Source organism: Columba livia, chromosome 1 (assembly GCF_036013475.1).
Source record: "Columba livia isolate bColLiv1 breed racing homer chromosome 1, bColLiv1.pat.W.v2, whole genome shotgun sequence".
Classification (NCBI taxonomy): Eukaryota; Metazoa; Chordata; class Aves; order Columbiformes; family Columbidae; genus Columba; species Columba livia.
The window spans coordinates 100,030,369-100,047,129 of NC_088602.1; the positions used below are offsets into that span (position 1 = coordinate 100,030,369).

Here is a 16,761-nt window from a genome sequence, read left to right on the forward strand (position 1 = left end):
ACAGATCTGCAGGAAGTTATAGTCTGACTTTTTCCACGTGTAACATGTGCTTGGTAGTCAACCTTTTTGTGATAATTTCTTTCCACAAATGTGTCCTCTAGACCATAACAGAGATTGTAAACTATGTAATTTGTAACAATTTTTTAAATGAAATAATTTTAGGTTGCCCTTGTGTTATTCTGAAAGGACTTGATGCAAACACTCTGTGGATGGAAAAGTGGATGCCAATAGGATATGTTCTTAAGCAGAGCACATAATCTCAAAGAGGTTAAAACCATCCTGAATCCTCTGCATTTAGCGTCAGAAAATGGAATTATCCTTTTCCTCGCATGCCTCAGTGAAAAAATCAACCAAATAAAAAGGACCAACAAGGATCTTCCCTCAATGTAAAAGAAGTCAGTTGTTCTGGCTGGACGCTTCCCATGGTAATGGTATCTCTTGTTACTTAAGTAATGGTGAGCTGACCTCAGCTAATGAAGGACTTTCTGTTTAGCAGCTCCTGCCAATGAGCAGATGTGGCACAGACTATAACAGAGCATGGCACCATGCTGGAGAAAGTCATGAGCCATTGCTCTTTCTGCCAAGTGTTATGAACAGGGAGCCTGGCAAGGCTGAGGTGTTATTGGTGGGTCCCTCCCCAGGGATTCAAGTTGTGGGCCAGATGCCAGGGTCCCTGTATTTATAGGGCCCAAAACAAATGGTGGTGAGGTGGCTCGTGACATCAGGAGGCCACTGTGGTGGCAATGCATGTGGCCGAAGATGGCTCTTCTGGGAGCTGGAGGTCATGTGGCCTGAAAGATCCCCTCCTGCAGGAGGAGGGTCAGAGGGGCTGATAGTCCTTTCCTGAGGATCGTTCCCCTATTCTATCCTGCTGTGCCTTGGGCACAGGGAATGCCCTCCACCTCCCTTCGCGTGCCCTGGGCTCCAGCCCTTTCCTCATACCATGCCTGGGGTTCCCTTGTTGAGATGGTGACAACAGTGGGGGCAGTTGGGGGTCCTCAGTGAGCCCCCACTGACCTGGGTCCCTGCAAGCAGCACAGCCCCCTGTGCTTGACAGCAGCTACAAGGGGCGATGGATCCAGACATTCCACCGGTGGGAAAGGGAGGTGCAGCCAGCCAGCACGAAGTCTCCCTGCATTCCATAAAAGAATTGCTGATTGCCAGGTGTCATGCGGGCCCCTCTTCCTCATCCTCCAGCCCTGCCCCTGGAGTGGGAAGAGGTGCCATCTCCTCTGCACAGAGCCCTGAGGGAGAGGGGAGGGTTCCTTGTCCTTTGGGCTGCTATGCTAGCATGACATGAGGAGTTTGTCTGTGGGCCATCAAGGTCCCTAGGTGGTGGGGTTTCTTTTCAGTGTGAGGTTCACCCTTACTATGTTTTCTAGTTTTAAGGATAAACCTTCTCATTATTTGTGTTTTTTTGTTTTGTTTTTTAATTTAGTATAAGGGTGAGACATATATCCTGTGAAAGACCTTAATAGTGTGTGCATTCTTATCAACTTGGCTCGGAAGTTGTTATAAATTTCTAAGTGGATGCAACTACTGCCTCCCATTGCTATGAGAGTACAGATTATGGGTCATAATTGCTGTTCACAAAATATCCTCTGAAATAGGCAAGCACTAATATTTCAGGAATGTCATGGTGCATGCCTGTCTTGCATCATCTTCTGCACTGGGCAGTTAATGAACATCTAATTATGAGACGGTTTCCCAGGGCATGTGGAGAGAGGCTGACTTATTGTTATGGTTTAACCCCAGACAGCAACTGAGCCCCATACAGCCACTGACTCACTCCTCCCTGGTGGGATGGGGGAGAGAACCAGAAGAGTAAAAGTGAGAAGACTTGCAGGTTGAGATAAAGACGGTTTAACAGATAAAGCAAAAGCCAGGTATGCAAGCAAAGCAAAGCAAGGATTTCATTCACTACAGCCATGTCCAAGAAAGCTGGGCTCTATCATACGTAATGTTACTTGGGAAGACACACCATAACTCCACACTTCTCCCACTTCTTTCTTCTCCTCCTGAATATGTATACTGAGCATGACATCGTAAGCATTGAATACCCCTTGGCCAGCTTGGGTCAGCTATCCTGGCTATGGCCCCTCTCAGCTTCTTGTGCACCTGCAGCCTTCTGGCTGAAAAGTCCTTGAGTTGGTATAAACATTGCTTGGCAACAACCAAAACATCAGTGTATTATCAACATTCTTCTCCTACTAAATCCAAAAGACAGCACTGTAGCAGCTACTTGGAAGAAAATTAACTCTGTCACAGCTGAAACCAGGACACTGATCTTCACAGCCTCCTGGAAAGATTCCCTTGGAGATCTGAGACGAGAACCTACCTGTCCCCAGCAGGTAAGTCAGCATCTCAGTAGACTTCTTTTACAAATAGGTGAAGAATGAGGTAAAGGCTACTGTGAACTGTGCTTCAGAGCCCATGTGTATGCCTCTGAGCTCACAGCAGGTTTGGTAGGACCTCAGCAGTCAGCAGGTGATGGGAGCAGCTCTGCCCACCTGCAGAGCTCACCTGGTATGTCCTCCTATGGCAACCACCATAACCAGAGGTAACTTCTCTGTTGTGATTACTGATGCTGCCTGAGGATAGGGGTGACTGGGAAGATTTCCTAACAAGACCATGGTTGGATTTATTTTTACCTACAGTAACCTTTATTTCCCTGTGTTTCCCTTCTGGCAAATGTGATGGCAATGTGTAAGAGTGTGAGGAGCAAGCTGGGCCTCCAAAAGCTGACTTTGACACACACAGGGGGAACACTAGAACCTTATTTTGCAGTGCAGCCACCTCAGGAACATAGTGCTGCATTTCTTGTTTATTCACAGCATATGTGCTGCTGAGGCCTCATGCTGGTCTCCGCTTCTTCTTAGCTCTTCAGCAGCTCACCAGGCCCCAGCTGACAATGGCTTAATTGTGATCAGCAGGTAGAGAAATGCAATGGAATTGGCTCCAGCTCTGGGACACATTCTGGGAAAAAGGAATGCCTGTAAAAAGGAAGGGAAATGCCTCAAACCTGAACTTGTGTGAAAAGCATTACTTGAGAAAGATATCAATGAACAGGACAAATCATATTTGCTTTTACTGGAAGTTATTATGAACCAATTTAGTGTTAAGAGATGGGAATCTTTCAGCACTCACCTCTGGTGGTTTCTCATTGCAGTCTAATACCACCTGATGTCTCGGTAACATGGCTTTTTTTGCAAGGCTGTAAGCATCCTTATGAAGCTCAAAGGACAGCAGGTCTATAAAGAGTATCTTGCACTTTGGCCAGCTGTTTAAATATGGTGCAGAGTCTTAGTGTCTGAAAGGTGACCTCTCAGTGTTGGTGATCAACTGGTGGCCTCAGGTGGTGGGCAGTTTTCCACTTCACTGTGGATGTTGTTTGGGAACCTGGGATACCAAAGGCAACTTATGGCACGAGTGTATGGTTTGTGTCTCGTAGCAGAGACTGCTTTCAGGTGATTTTGTTTGGGCTAAAGATATCTCTACCATCTTGTGAGTCAGAGCCCGCAGCAGAGGAGACCGTGATTAAATCTGCCAGGAGAATGTGCTGCTTTCTCACCCTGAGAAGTAGATCCTTAGAGGTCAAGGTTGAGTCACAAAAGTGGAGAAACTTGCCAGACAGCAATGTAAGCTTGTCTGTTGATAAATTCAAGAGGACTTCCATTTCCATGGCTAGCCATATAGTATCTTGACAGGTGCTCAGTTATCACAGCAGGAGGTATGTTACAGGACACAGAAAGCTATGGATGACCAGTACATGTTTCAGCAGCTCTACATTTTTAATAGGGTATTGTGGGTACTGTGAACCAAGGATTCCTCTGAGGTAGACAAGTGGGCTGTTTCAAGGTACTTTAATCAATGAGAACGAAGATTTCTGTCCTGCAAAAAAAGAAAAGAAGACACCACCTTCTTCCCAAAGAAATCCACATAACCTCCCATGTAGGGATGGCTGGTATAGCGAGTATGTGATATTAGCATATGTGCTGAGCAGTTCCACATCAGCAACAGTGTGCAACTGCTGAAATGAAAAAGCATCAAGCAGTCTGGGAACGATGGGGGAGATACCTGGATTCTTCTAATGCAAGTGGTGTGTCTGTGTTTGTTTGCAATGTTATGGGATCATCAAGGGCAAATTCTGCTAGATATAGATCAGTTCATGAGCAGAAAAAGCAATTAACATTTTATTATCACCCCGTTCATATGCAATTAAAATAGAGTCGATTCCCCTTCAGATAAAGATGCATTAATAAGTAGAGACCATGATTTGGGTCCCAAAGTAGACAAAGGTATGCTGAAAGTCGTAAAAGATCACCTGTCAATTTAGTCACCCTGACTAAGACGCTGCAGGAAGAGGTGACTGAGACAAGCAGAACACATGGGAAATGAGAAGCCAAACAGTGAGGTAGGATGCATACAGCTTGTTGTTGTTGTTGTTTCAAACCCCCATTTTAATTGCTGTGGTTTTACAGATTAATGAAACAGTACATTTCTTCCAAAGAAACAGCTGTTTGGTGGGGAATTTTAATCACAACCTGGTGTTAACCTCCCATGGGAGTTCATCCAAGCTGCCAAATAACGTTTTAACAATGAGCAAAGACGGTCACGGAGTGGTAGCTAGAGAACTGAACAAGTGGAAACAATTGTGCGAATTGAAGCACGACTCCGTCAGTTGCACACGTATCTGTGAGTTGAAGAAAAGGCTCATGAACACAGATTACTTTGTCACCAGAACACAGCTAGTGCCAGTACTCACACAATTGCTATTGCTGACCATCAGCTGGTGCGAAATGGCACAGCACAGTTGATGCCAGCTGATTGCACCCCAGCATGCCACACATTCAGTGGTTTATTGAAGCACGCAGTCTGAATATCCTGTTTTGAGGCAGCCTCCACTGCTGAAATTGCTGGCAAATGGCTGGAATCAGGCACTTCTTGGATCAAACTAGAAATTGGTCACTTTTAGCCTGAAATTAATTGTCCCAGGAACTGTAAAAACAGTCTTCTGCCTCTCTGGGATAAACAGCACTAGTGTCACTCCCTAAAACACAGACAAGCTGTCTGGTGAAAGCTTTTAGAGCCTTTCACAAGCTGGAAAACTGCACATAAGTGATCGCAGGCAGTAGGGTGAGTGCATTATTGCTCTCATTAGTGCATCATCTGCCAATTTATTGCAGCAAGAAGCCAGCAAATGCAAAGCCTTCCCTCTGACAAAAAAAAAAAAAAAAAAAGCCACTATGCTTTTTATTTAACATTTAAGATATTCAGGGTTTGGGCCTGAGGGTGTTGTGGATGTGCCTCTTGCTGAAGCCTGGCTTTTTATTTTTGAGCAAAGGGAAGCAGAGGAGAGAGCCATGAGGCAGCCGTAATAAAGATCCCAGCATGCGGCCACAGCGAGGGCTCCTGAGGGCACCACTGGCACCAGCTCAGGGGCCCAGACTTTCTGATAAGCAAAGCACGTCAGCTCCCCAGGATTTCTTTTTGACAGAGAGGTGCAGATCCTTGCCAGACTGTCAATTTTTATGCGTTAAAAAAGTACATCGCTGTCTTAAATGCGTGCTTTCAGCCACACATTTTTTTTATAAGATGGACTGGTTTTTCCCCACCTTTGCTTACTTATGGCCTAGATTTTGTTGTCTTTGAAGTATGTGGTTTCTGTAATACAGGATCAAACATCTTAGCAGCTTTTGAATTAGGAGAATCCTACACCGCTCTTCTAACAACTGTCCATCCACACGCAGCCATCTGCATCCCATCCTTCTAACAGACAGGCTAATAGTTTTGATTAAGATATGCTGGTGGGAGAAATCCTATTACTTGAGGAGCAGGGAAGGATTGAGCCAGTCATTCACAACAAAGTTTGTGGTATAATCAACAGTTCATCCCATGACTGCTGGAGATCATGACTTCGGTAGACCCTGTGCAATAACAACAAGTAACCCTAGTTTTGCTCCTTACTACATAAGCAAAACAGTCAGGGATAGCATGTCATAGAGGTATGAGCAGCTCTGGGCACCCACTCAATCCCCACTGGCACCAGCAAATTGCAAAGCATGGGAGGTGTCACTGCACAGCTGGTGAGAGCAGCTGGAAGCCTTGGTGCCTTCCCTAACTCCTCTGGGACTGGGTTTTGCTGCGGTCTAGCATCTGTACAGCAAGGCCTGGGAAACTAATTGGGAGCTCTGCACACTACTCTATTAGAGATGCGACCCTTTAATAAAGCCCCATGATACTCTGAAGAGCTCTGCATGCTACCATGAGTTTCTTTTGACCTGCTAGGGAGGATGCAGGATTTATACGAGAAGGAGCAGCTATTCCACTTCCTAAAAGAAACTAAAGTTTGGATGTTTAGGGATGTGGCATACATTTGCTGCACCTTCAGACAGACCTGAGGTGTCCTGAGAGGCACCTGAATCCTCTCGCCTCTTTGCTTTCCCAGCTGCATCAGCCCACATCCTTGGAGGGAAGGAAACCGGGGAGAACAGAGGAACAGTGGCCAGGCTGTCCTGAGGAGCTAAAGATCCCTGGCTGCCTTCTATGCTGTTGCTCTGAGCCCAGCCATCCTTCCACCCAGTGAAACCTGGCCGCCTGCCAGTTCCTAATGGGCAGTGACACACAGCAGCTCATGCCCTGCTGAGCAACCCAGGGGAAGGGAAATCCCAACACGTTAAAATCCTTCCCACCATTACACTTAGAAGCACGAAGCAACGCAGGTGACTGTCCTGTGATACGGCACTGACCTAATAGCATCTCATTTCACAGCACTGCAACTGTGGGCTGACGGGGAGGGGAGGACTGCCTGGACCTTTGTAACAGATCAGGGTGAGAGGGCACCTGCAGGAGGGACTGCAAAGGCTTTACCAGCGCTGCAGTGCTGCAGCAGGCTTCAAAATGCTGCTGGCACTGGAAAGTGCGCTGATCATGAAAACCTGGAAAGGAGCTTCTGAAGCAGCCTCCGTTGCCACAGAGGGTAGGCCATCCAGCCCTCCGCCAGCAGCGCATCGTGCCCCAGTTGCGGAGGAAATAAACTGCCTGGCTGCCTGCAAAAGCGTCTCCTCCTGGGAAACGCGCGGGTTAGCTCTGATTTAGCCACCACCTCCCAGTGGAGGCTGGGATTGCAGGCACCTCCGCAGATCCAGACTGCAATGTTTTTAGGGTTTTGAAGTTTTGCCGGCCACTCCTTTTCCTTTGTGGCTGTAGATCAGAGACAGTGATAGCACAGAGAAAGCAGAGGGTTTGTCTAAACAAAGGTCAGACTCTCTGCCCAAGATACAGCAAACCAGTGTCATTCTGCAACGAGCAGTGTGACACTGTCAGGTCACACTGCTAGAGTCCCCTTGGGAAGGTGAAAGCATTAACTCCTCCCCTGCCATGCAATTAATATATTTTATGAAAGCATGCACAAACAGAGAGAAATTGAGCAACTAGATAATACTCAGATAGCTGGTGCCTTCTAAGTGACTCTGATAAGATCAGGCAGTAAAAGCAGCAGAACCTCTTGCTTAGAACATAGGGGCACAAACCCATGCCCCAAACAAGAAAACCTGGATTTCAGCTGCGTACCTGAGCCTATTGCAAATGAAAAGTACAGAGTAAGCAAACATACACAAGAGAGAGACAGGTAAGTAACAAGCAATGGCTAATCCAGCAGCCACATACTAAGACAAAGGAAAGCTAAAATTCATAGCTTGTATTGCATCAAAGACAGATCTAAGCCAAAATGTGAGCAAGCTGCATAATCAGGTTACCCAAAGTTGTCTTTTACTTCTCATTCTTTAAGTATTGAACATTTTTGTCTACCTAGCAATGGCCATAGCCAAACTGCAAAGCTCATGGGGCAACAAATGAAATACCATACTATTTCAGTAGAGCACACATCACTAATTACTTTCTTACCTTGTAGAATGTCAAATTACTTGAAAAAATTCATCACTATTAAGTACAGTGATAAAAGACTCATAACAGCACAAAAAGTACGGCACAATTGTAGTTTCTCCCTAAACCCTTCATTTCATGATGGAAGATAACAAGAGACAAGGAGAAATGTAAACACAAGCATTTTGCAAATGATTATGCCGAATTCCAAAAATCATCCCAGATGTGGACTTTTGGATTTAATCCCAAGCTTCAATCTCAAGATGTGTTTTTCCAAAGTAAGGCAAAGCCTGTAGGAAGAGGTAATATTCTCTCTTCTGACCTTCAATCATCTTGGCTACAAAACACTGTTATGCCATTATTCTAGAGGCTCATCAATATTCTGAAACATAAGGAGATCCTGCACAGGTTTGAAAGATCGAAAACAACTTATGTGTCAGCATTCAAACCAACCTTCAGATTTTCTTTTAAAGTCTATGTAGCCATCCACCTTTCTGTCTGGAATAGCAGGATGGATCTCATTACTTCACTATAATCTTCACAGTGCTACTGTGTGGACTAAATGCTAAGTATCTCTTTACACATTTGGAATAACCCCATTGAAAAGGTCAAAGCCTGGACTTTCTATAGATCCCTTTAGGCACCCAGCAAAACTGTCTGAGTTAGCAGGCTAGATTTTCTGCCTAGTCTGTGGAGAACACAGGCAACACAGGAGGGTAACTTATTCAGGCTCCCAGCACCCTTAACTGGCCCTCAGGACAACACAGCTTCCCAATTTAGACTATGCTTCTATAGTAGGGACTTCCAGTGAGATAGCAAGAATTAGGTGCAATAAACTCAGACATAAGTGACTTATCCAGTGTCACACTGGGAGCCTATGGCAGATCAAAATTTAAACCAATGTTTCCCTAGGTCCTAAACTATTCCATTATAACAAAATTATTTTTCTGTTCTGACTCTTGCCTCAGCAAGGTGGTAGATGAGTTCCTCTTGGAAATTTAGGTTTGTCCAAATTAAGAACCTGCAAGAAACCGGCAGATGAAAACTGTGACAAATGACAGTCACAGTGTCCACAAGGAGCCTCCTCTATAGCCCATAGAAACAGGAGAATGTGTGTTGAGTTCAGTAGACTTGGAGTTAAACCTATGAACCACATATGAAACATAATTGGCTGATTTAATAAATCAATACCCCAAATGAATATTATTTTGCCTGACATCATTTATCTAAGCAAACAGAGCCAAATAGATACTCAATAGATGTAAGCTGGACTTCTCTAAACACTGTTGCATTAGTTTACAGCAGGACTAAATTTGACCCAGCATATCTAACAGGATGTTTGATAATCAGGGTGTCTTTCAGGGTTCTGGAATGATTCCTTCTGCTCTTGGCCTTGTATTTCTTCAGCAGATGAAGGGGGGAAATTATACAAAGTTTTCACAAAGATTACTGGAAATTCTGGAGAAGATAAGATTAAGACTCATGAAATGCATACAATATTGTCTTGGGCATACTCATAAAGTGTTGCAAGATAAAAACTAATTTTTTCTTTGAAAGTGAGCAAAATTGAATCACAAGGTGCAGTAACACTATGGTTTGCACAGAAAGAGAGACTGCAAACAAATCAGGAGTGAGAGATTTAAAAATCAGTTTGTTAATCAAAGGTACTGTTTTGCTCATTTGCATTTTCTGTCCTGTGAAATGTAATTTGGGAAGAAAGAACCCTCCTGTCCTTAATTTATTTACCTGGAAATTCTTTTTCAAAAAAGGTAGGTGACATTCTTATGACACCTCTGTTCATTGCTAAATCATCTGTAATCACTCCTGTCACTCCTGAACATCTCCATCTTTAGGAAGCAAGCAGCAGTGTAAGTGGAGCATGGCTGAACGTTCACGGAATCCTGCCCAGGGAGCTTCAGGCTTTCCGTGAGACATAAAGACAGTGGAACCGTCTGAAAACTGTTGAGAACAGGGGGCTCCACAGTGCTTAATGTTTTGGGTGAAGATGGGGAGACGATGAGAGAGGGACATGGTTATGAACAGTTTGTTCTCTGTCTAATGTACAGCTGGGCAAATAATTCAGAATTAAGAGAATTCAGACTTTTCCTTGTCCACTGATGAAAGCATGGACACTTGTAGGCATATGACTGAAGACATCCATGTTTCCAGTGTTTACAGCAAAGCATCCCCATTGCTGGTTGTTCTATTACTGAGAAAGGGAGGCCAATGTTATTTTTCCTGTACGTGCAGTGAACAATTCCAGGAACCCTAGTTCTCCTCCCACTTCCCTTTTTCCCTTTCCTGGCTTCTTTCCTCTGGGATTTGACAACACCAGCCTGAGGCTCTGGGTTACCCTTGACGTTGCTTCTCCCCTCTTCCTTCCCAAACTTGAAAAATAATTAAAAAGTTAAATTTGTGGGTTTGTTTTACAGAGGAAGACTATTGGAAAAACTAGGATAGTACAGCTCTTCTGGGTTTTCAGCTTTGGGTGCATCTGTGCTGCTCAGTGTGACTCAGGGCTGTGCTGTGCTGAATGCCTTCGGTGCCCATGCAATTCCAGGATACACACTGTGCTGCTTGGGTACAGCCTCCTCTCCAGATTTCTGCTGATTTCCTTAAGGCTTGGCCTCGGTAGTGAAAATATTGAGCTAATTCTGGCCCTAGTTTAATCCTTGAAGCAGTCATCCCACTGGCACAGCCTTGTGCTAGTGGCAAAAGTAGGAAAGAGCCTGATCCCACAGGACACCCAGAAGACACCTGAGGGGATGGGCCTGTACTTAAGAGTTTCATTCCTCAATACATCTTTCAGGCATTAAAATATCAGTATGCATTGAGAGGCTCCGGGAAAGACAAGCACAAAATCTGGATACCCTTAGAAGTGGAAGTGCTGCAGTATGGGGAACAGTGGGTGCCACAAGCTGTCTTGCTGCCTCTTTGTGTGTGCAACTGGATCAAATGTTAGACATGATTTTATATTGCAGCACCACATCATTTCTGGAGGGCAGGAAGAGGCAGCATAGCAGTGAGAACAGCAGGATCTCTGGGAAGGATCTGGTTTTGCTCAGGTGCTTCCTACACCCCTGGTCTGTGTTAAGGCAGAATTTTCCTTCTGCGTGACTGTAAAGCAGGGAGATGTCTGGCTTCCTTGTCACACAGGGAGTTTATGGCTGATTCACAAGGTGAACCAATTCCTCTAATTTCTAGTCTCATGCCCTGGCCCTAAGGCTGTCCTTCCCACGTGGTTCCCACACACATGCTGGGAACGCAGCCCAGTTCGACACTCTAACAACCCAGACCAGTGGTGCCCAAAGCATTTTTGTCACTGCTCCCCATGCCAAAAGAGCATGGCATGTGGGCCACTGCCATGTGCTGGGGCATACCTGTCACGTCAGGTCACCGTAGCCAGGGTCCCTGCCAAGTCCCTGTTCTGGGGCTACCGCATGTGCCACCTATGAGAGTTACTTTGAGTAAGTTTCCTGATGTGGTGTGCAGCCCAGCTGGAGATCATGTCTCCTGGCCTCACAGGTCACTAAGGATCTGCAAGCGACATCTGGGCATGGCCAACAGCAGATCACTGGGCACTGACCAGCAAATCTGCTTCAGAAATTATGTACTTCTGGCTTCCATTCACAAATGGAAAGTAATGATGTGGTATTTCTTAAAACAGGGATTTTAGAAAAGGTTTTTAAGTTCTATTTGAAACATTTTGTTGTAATAAAGTAATGGTGTTGGTGTTTTTCTTTCCCTGATCAAGCTTGGAAGCTAGCAAAACCTAATTTCAATACTTAAATATGATGCTTTCTGTTAAATGACATACGAGTGCTGGCTGGAAAGCCCTACAAAGGCAAAAGGAAAGTTTTATTTGAAGAAGGCAATGGTGAATGTCACACAATCATAGTAATTTGTGGATGAGTTTCTATTAGATGGAGATTTTTTACTGAACCAGCCAGGCCCAAAGGAATTTCAAGGCCACCTCAGAAAGTGGAAAACAGGATCTGCTGTGGGAGTGAGGCAGTTCTGCAATAATAGGGCCTCAGCACGACATAAATCAACGGACCTATCAGCAGTGAGACGCCAGCGCATGGACAGCTCGTGAACATAGATGATATCCAATTAGTGAATGCATGCTTGGAGCGTGGACACATGATCAGAGAATAGTTGCATATGTAAGGAGGCTTGTTTCTGTAATAAATAGCTTTGCGTGATCCACATTGAATCGGAATGCTGAGTCCTTTATTCATTCCAACAATAACTCTCTTTTGCCAGGTATGCACTTAGTTCAGTGCCCAATGGGGGATTATTTTACTGTATTTACATTTATAAAGTCCTGTCCACTACACCTAGGGCTCTTGGTCAAAATTGAGTACAGGCAGCTGCAGCCATGCTGATTTCTTAAATGACTCCTCTGATCCTCCTTGCCCCTAAATGACCAATAGTCTTTTCTCCCCCCTATCCCCCTAGATCCCCAGACACACAAACAGTGGCAGCAGCCAGCGCGCTGCTATAGAATTGCAGAATCATAGGAACATTATGGTTGAAAGGCACCCTTTAGATCATCAAGACCAACCATAACCTAACTCTAGCACCAAACCATGTCCCTGTGGTGCCAGCGAAGTCACACTGGGCTCCCCCCCACCCAGGATGTGGCCGTCGGGTCCTTACCCCAGCAAACGGGCAAACCAAGGCAGGACAGCAGGAGTTGTTTTGCAGCCGTCTTTGGCTCCATTGCGTTTTTTCAGTTCAGTTTCACTCCCGGGCTCAGAGGACTTGTTACCCACCTCGCTAGACAGGGTGTTTTGGGTCTGCAGGGTGCAGCTGCAGATGGCAGATACTTGTACAGCTGCCCAGTGCTCGGGGCCAGCTGGGGACAAGCAGCGCCTTCACATTCCCACTGGTCCCTGCTGGAAAATAGTGCTGGCGCTGCATGGCCTTATGAGTCGGCATAATTTTCTTTCTTATTTAAAGCTGCAAATTAGCAGCCAGACAAACATCTTGGTGTCAGCCTCGGGCAGTCCTCAGTTTCACAGTGAGGGGAATAGAAAACTGAGGAACAGATAAAAACACTAGGGAAAAGACACAACAAAACAAAATATCATACAGGATGAGTCCTAGCTCCCTTTCCACTCACATTGTAATATCACTTAGATCACCATGGCTTCTTAGTCCTATAGGCATGATTAGAAGTATGTTAGTGTTATTATCAGTCCAAAAACCATGCACAAATTTTCCAAGTGGTAGTCAGTACTGCACTGTATGCTCTATGAGAAGGGAAACACAATCCTCATTTAAGGGATGGGTAATGATAGCTGTAAGAGACACATCTAGGAATTCAGGGCATGGAGCAGGTCAGGTAACCAGTACCACCAAAAAAGTTTATATAGATGTCACAGGGCAAAAGTGCTGTGAGTAGAGAGTAGGAGCTGTGTGGCATTAGAAGTATAAGTACTTACAGAAAGATTCAGCATTATGGAACTCTCTGCAAGAAGATTTTATCAAAGCTACAGTTTAATCCAAGTCTCCCACGTACCTCCTCAGTGCTTAAACTGCAAGAATATACTTGTTTGCTAATTGCAAAAAAGCAACAAGGATCTGTAAGTATTTCTGCCAGTGGGATTGCTGTGTCGGCATAATCAGAGAAACCCTTGATTGGAGGCTTTCAAGTGTCTGGATCAGCTCTGCATTTTGGAGAGCAAGAGCATGTGAGGACATAAGACTGGTGAAAAAACAAGGGGTAGGTCAGAGTGCTTGTAGCCAGGATCAGTGGTGTTTTTCAATGCCCCACCCAGATCAGGTAACTTAGGGAAGGTGGTCCAGATTCAGCTCATGAGTTCTTGAATGCCTTGCATCAGTTTTTGACATGGTGAAATTTCCACTGCCCTCTAGAAAGGCCTGAGTTAAGTAAGGCCCGAGTGTCAGCTTGGCACGTATCTTGACTGAGTTGTGCAACCTTTTCTCACACTGCTGCCCTCAGTTCAAGTAGCCTCTTTGCAAAAGCCACTTTTAGTCCCTGAACCACCTCTGTGTATATTTGCACCTTTGATGTCAATGTCCCTTTTGTACTACCTCCCAGCCAGGGGTCTCAAATGCCCATATAGATATTAGCTATCAAACTTTCACGCAAGCCCATGAAGTGGTTTAGGATTTCTCTTTGTCAAATGAAGAGGAGTAAACAGAGGTGTCAAGCTGGTAAGTACTTTGCCCAAGATTAGAGTTGCTTGTGGAACACAATTGGGGGAATAAGGTATCAATGTAAACACAGGGCCTTGCCTTCAAATCCCTGCCTTTTACTGACAGAGCCGTGATTCTGAGACTGCGTGGTCTTTAAGATACCACCAGAGTTAATTCCTGGACATTTCATTTATATGCTTTTGAATCCATGTGATGAACGGAAACAAGAATTTGTTCCCAGCCTGACTCTGCACTGCTGATGTCTCAGGACCCTCCCACAGCAGGAGGAGGTTTACTGGGACAGTGTGGGGTGGGGGTGAGGATGTGTGAGGACCATCTGGTAGGTATGATGATGCGTGGTTGCAGTTACCATCGCTCGGCCCTTGAGCCTTGCAGGCCAGAACTGTGTCTATGGCTGTGTATGACCAGCCGGGCGTGATGCTGGCCCATATTTCAGAGCCATACTGCTGCACGTACTATCTACATTACACTACCTTGTGTCATTCCTGTATGTCAGCATGTGAACACAGGAGGGGAGGTACCCACAGACAAAGTGAAAAGATCAAAAGAAGTGAGCAGAAGAGTCCTTTTGCGTGGCGTGACCACGAATACCCCAGTCACCTGTAGGCACACTAGCTGAGGCTGATTTACCTCTCACCCCTCCTGATTGTCACCTTGACAGCAAGGTTCCCCTGTGCCGCGCGTGAGAAACAAGGGCTGAAGGTGCCCCCCAGCAGGCAGCTTGCCACAGCTATCGGCTCATCTACCTCGACAACCTTCACCTGTTGTCTGCTTGGCTCTCCTGTCACTACCGATAGCATCACCACCATGACCTTGAAATCCTACTCACAAGTGCCACCCTGTCTCTTAGCAGTGGGAAATCAGATTTTCCTTCCCTCGGCACCGCTCCCTGCATTTTCATTTCTGAAGAAAGAGACAAGGAGGGAATGAAGTTTTTCCCTCTGCAGCAGTGACTCTATTTTCAGTTGTAGCCCAACAGATTGCTTCGCTTTTCAGCCTTATCATCCAATACCACCTTAATGCATGCAGCTACACAAGGTTAATATTAGTAACTGATATCACTGGCACCGCTGGCTAGGAGTTTTAACCCTAGATGAACCAAAATCTCCTCTATACCATATCCTCAGTATGGTCTGGGATTTCAAGTGATACAAGTTATTATTATTATTTTTAGAGTGTTTTTTTGCAAAACAGAGAACACAAGAAGTTTGTTATGTCAGAGGAAGACAAAGAGAAAAGTCAGCTGTTCTCTAGGACCAAATCAATCAACATTTTACCATGCATGGAGTGACTGACAGCTCTGGCCTTCTGGCATTGTAATTTATTCTCCAGTCTCATCTCTTTGACAGTATTGTGTGTCATGCTTTTAAAAATGTATATATAGAACCAACTAGACGGTTATATTTAGTGCAACTGTAGGTATGGAAGCATTTCTTTTTTTAGCTTGTCTTGGTACAAATATAGAGATAGGAGAGAATTGAAAGGCTTCTCTGCACCTCTCTTCTGCGTGTCTGTGAAAACATCCCCTGTGTTTGGCAGTGTGCCCAGAGGAGTCTGCAGAGCTGCTCCTGAGAAAGTGCTCTTGGAAGAACAGGTCGAGGAACAGTGAGTTTACAGGATTTTTCCAAATGTCAGCAACAACCCCAAAAAATATCATTCCAGTCAGGAACAAAAATGTGGTACAAACCAGAAGTTTTCCAAACCCTGGAAGTCCAAACAGTTTATTTTGACATTTTCAAACCTATTTTGAAGCTGTGACAGTCACTAGGGATGCACCAGTTGATAAGCGTGAAACCTCAAAGGGCTGAACACCCCTGAGTTAAGCACCTGCTCCAATGTAAGCACCCTCCAATTCAGGATTCTCCAAATGAACACTTTCAAGATTCAACTGGGCAGGATGCTGGGCCACCTCGTCTAGACTGTGCTTTTGCCAAGAAAGGTTGGACCAGATGATCCTTGTGGTCCCTTCCAACCTGATATTCTGTTGTTCTACAAAATGAACCCTCCTTAGCAGGTTGGTCCTGGAAGGGAAGTGCTACCAGATTTGTGAGACCCTCAAGGCTCCCAACCGTTCTGTACCAGTTTCATGCTGGTAAAATGGGAAAACTGGTGAAACTGGGCAGCTCCAGAGCATGGGTCTGAGCACCAGGAGGAAACTGGAGATGAAAGAGCCTACTGGAGACCATCGATGTCCCAGCTATATCCCCACAGAACATGTCTAACCACACAAATCCACATTTTCCATGGAAAAGTTGTTCCAGGCAACTCAGTTTCAGAGAGCAGGGAGCTGCTGGCTGCAGGAGCCAGTGTTGCAGCAGGGGAGCAGGGGGAACAGCGTGTGGGTACTGGAGGGTGAAAGACTGGACATGAGCCACCAATGTGCGCTTAAAGCCCAGAAGGCAAATTGTATCCTGGGCTGCATCAAAAAAAGGAGCATGGCCAGCAGGTAGAGGGAGGTGACTCTGCCCCTGTGCTCTGGTGAGACCCCACCTGGAGTCCTGTGTCCAGCTCTGGAGCCTCAGTACAGAAAGACATGGACCTGTTGGAGAGGGGCCAGAGGAGGCCACAAAATGATCAGGGGCTGGAACAGCTCTGCAGTGAAGACAGGCTGAGAGAGTTGTGGTTGTTCTCCCTGGAGAAAAGAAGGCTTTGGGGAGACCTTATTGTGGCCTTTCAGTACTTAAAAGA

At 45.5% G+C, this 16,761-nt stretch overlaps 2 long non-coding RNA genes across 2 annotated transcripts; one reads left to right on the forward strand and one right to left on the reverse strand.

Annotated features, from left to right (window-relative positions):
- The first annotated feature begins 2,162 nt into the window (after positions 1–2,162).
- On the forward strand, positions 2,163–12,100 carry LOC110358205 (uncharacterized). The gene is made up of 2 exons (XR_010473957.1): positions 2,163–2,351; positions 11,808–12,100. It is a non-coding gene; the product is annotated as an uncharacterized LOC110358205 (long non-coding RNA).
- Positions 2,343–12,734, reverse strand: LOC110358203 (uncharacterized). Its single transcript, XR_002412375.2, has 3 exons — positions 12,547–12,734; positions 3,148–3,891; positions 2,343–2,993 (listed from the first exon to the last, which is right to left on the reverse strand). It is a non-coding gene; the product is annotated as an uncharacterized LOC110358203 (long non-coding RNA).
- Positions 12,735–16,761: the final 4,027 nt, after the last annotated feature.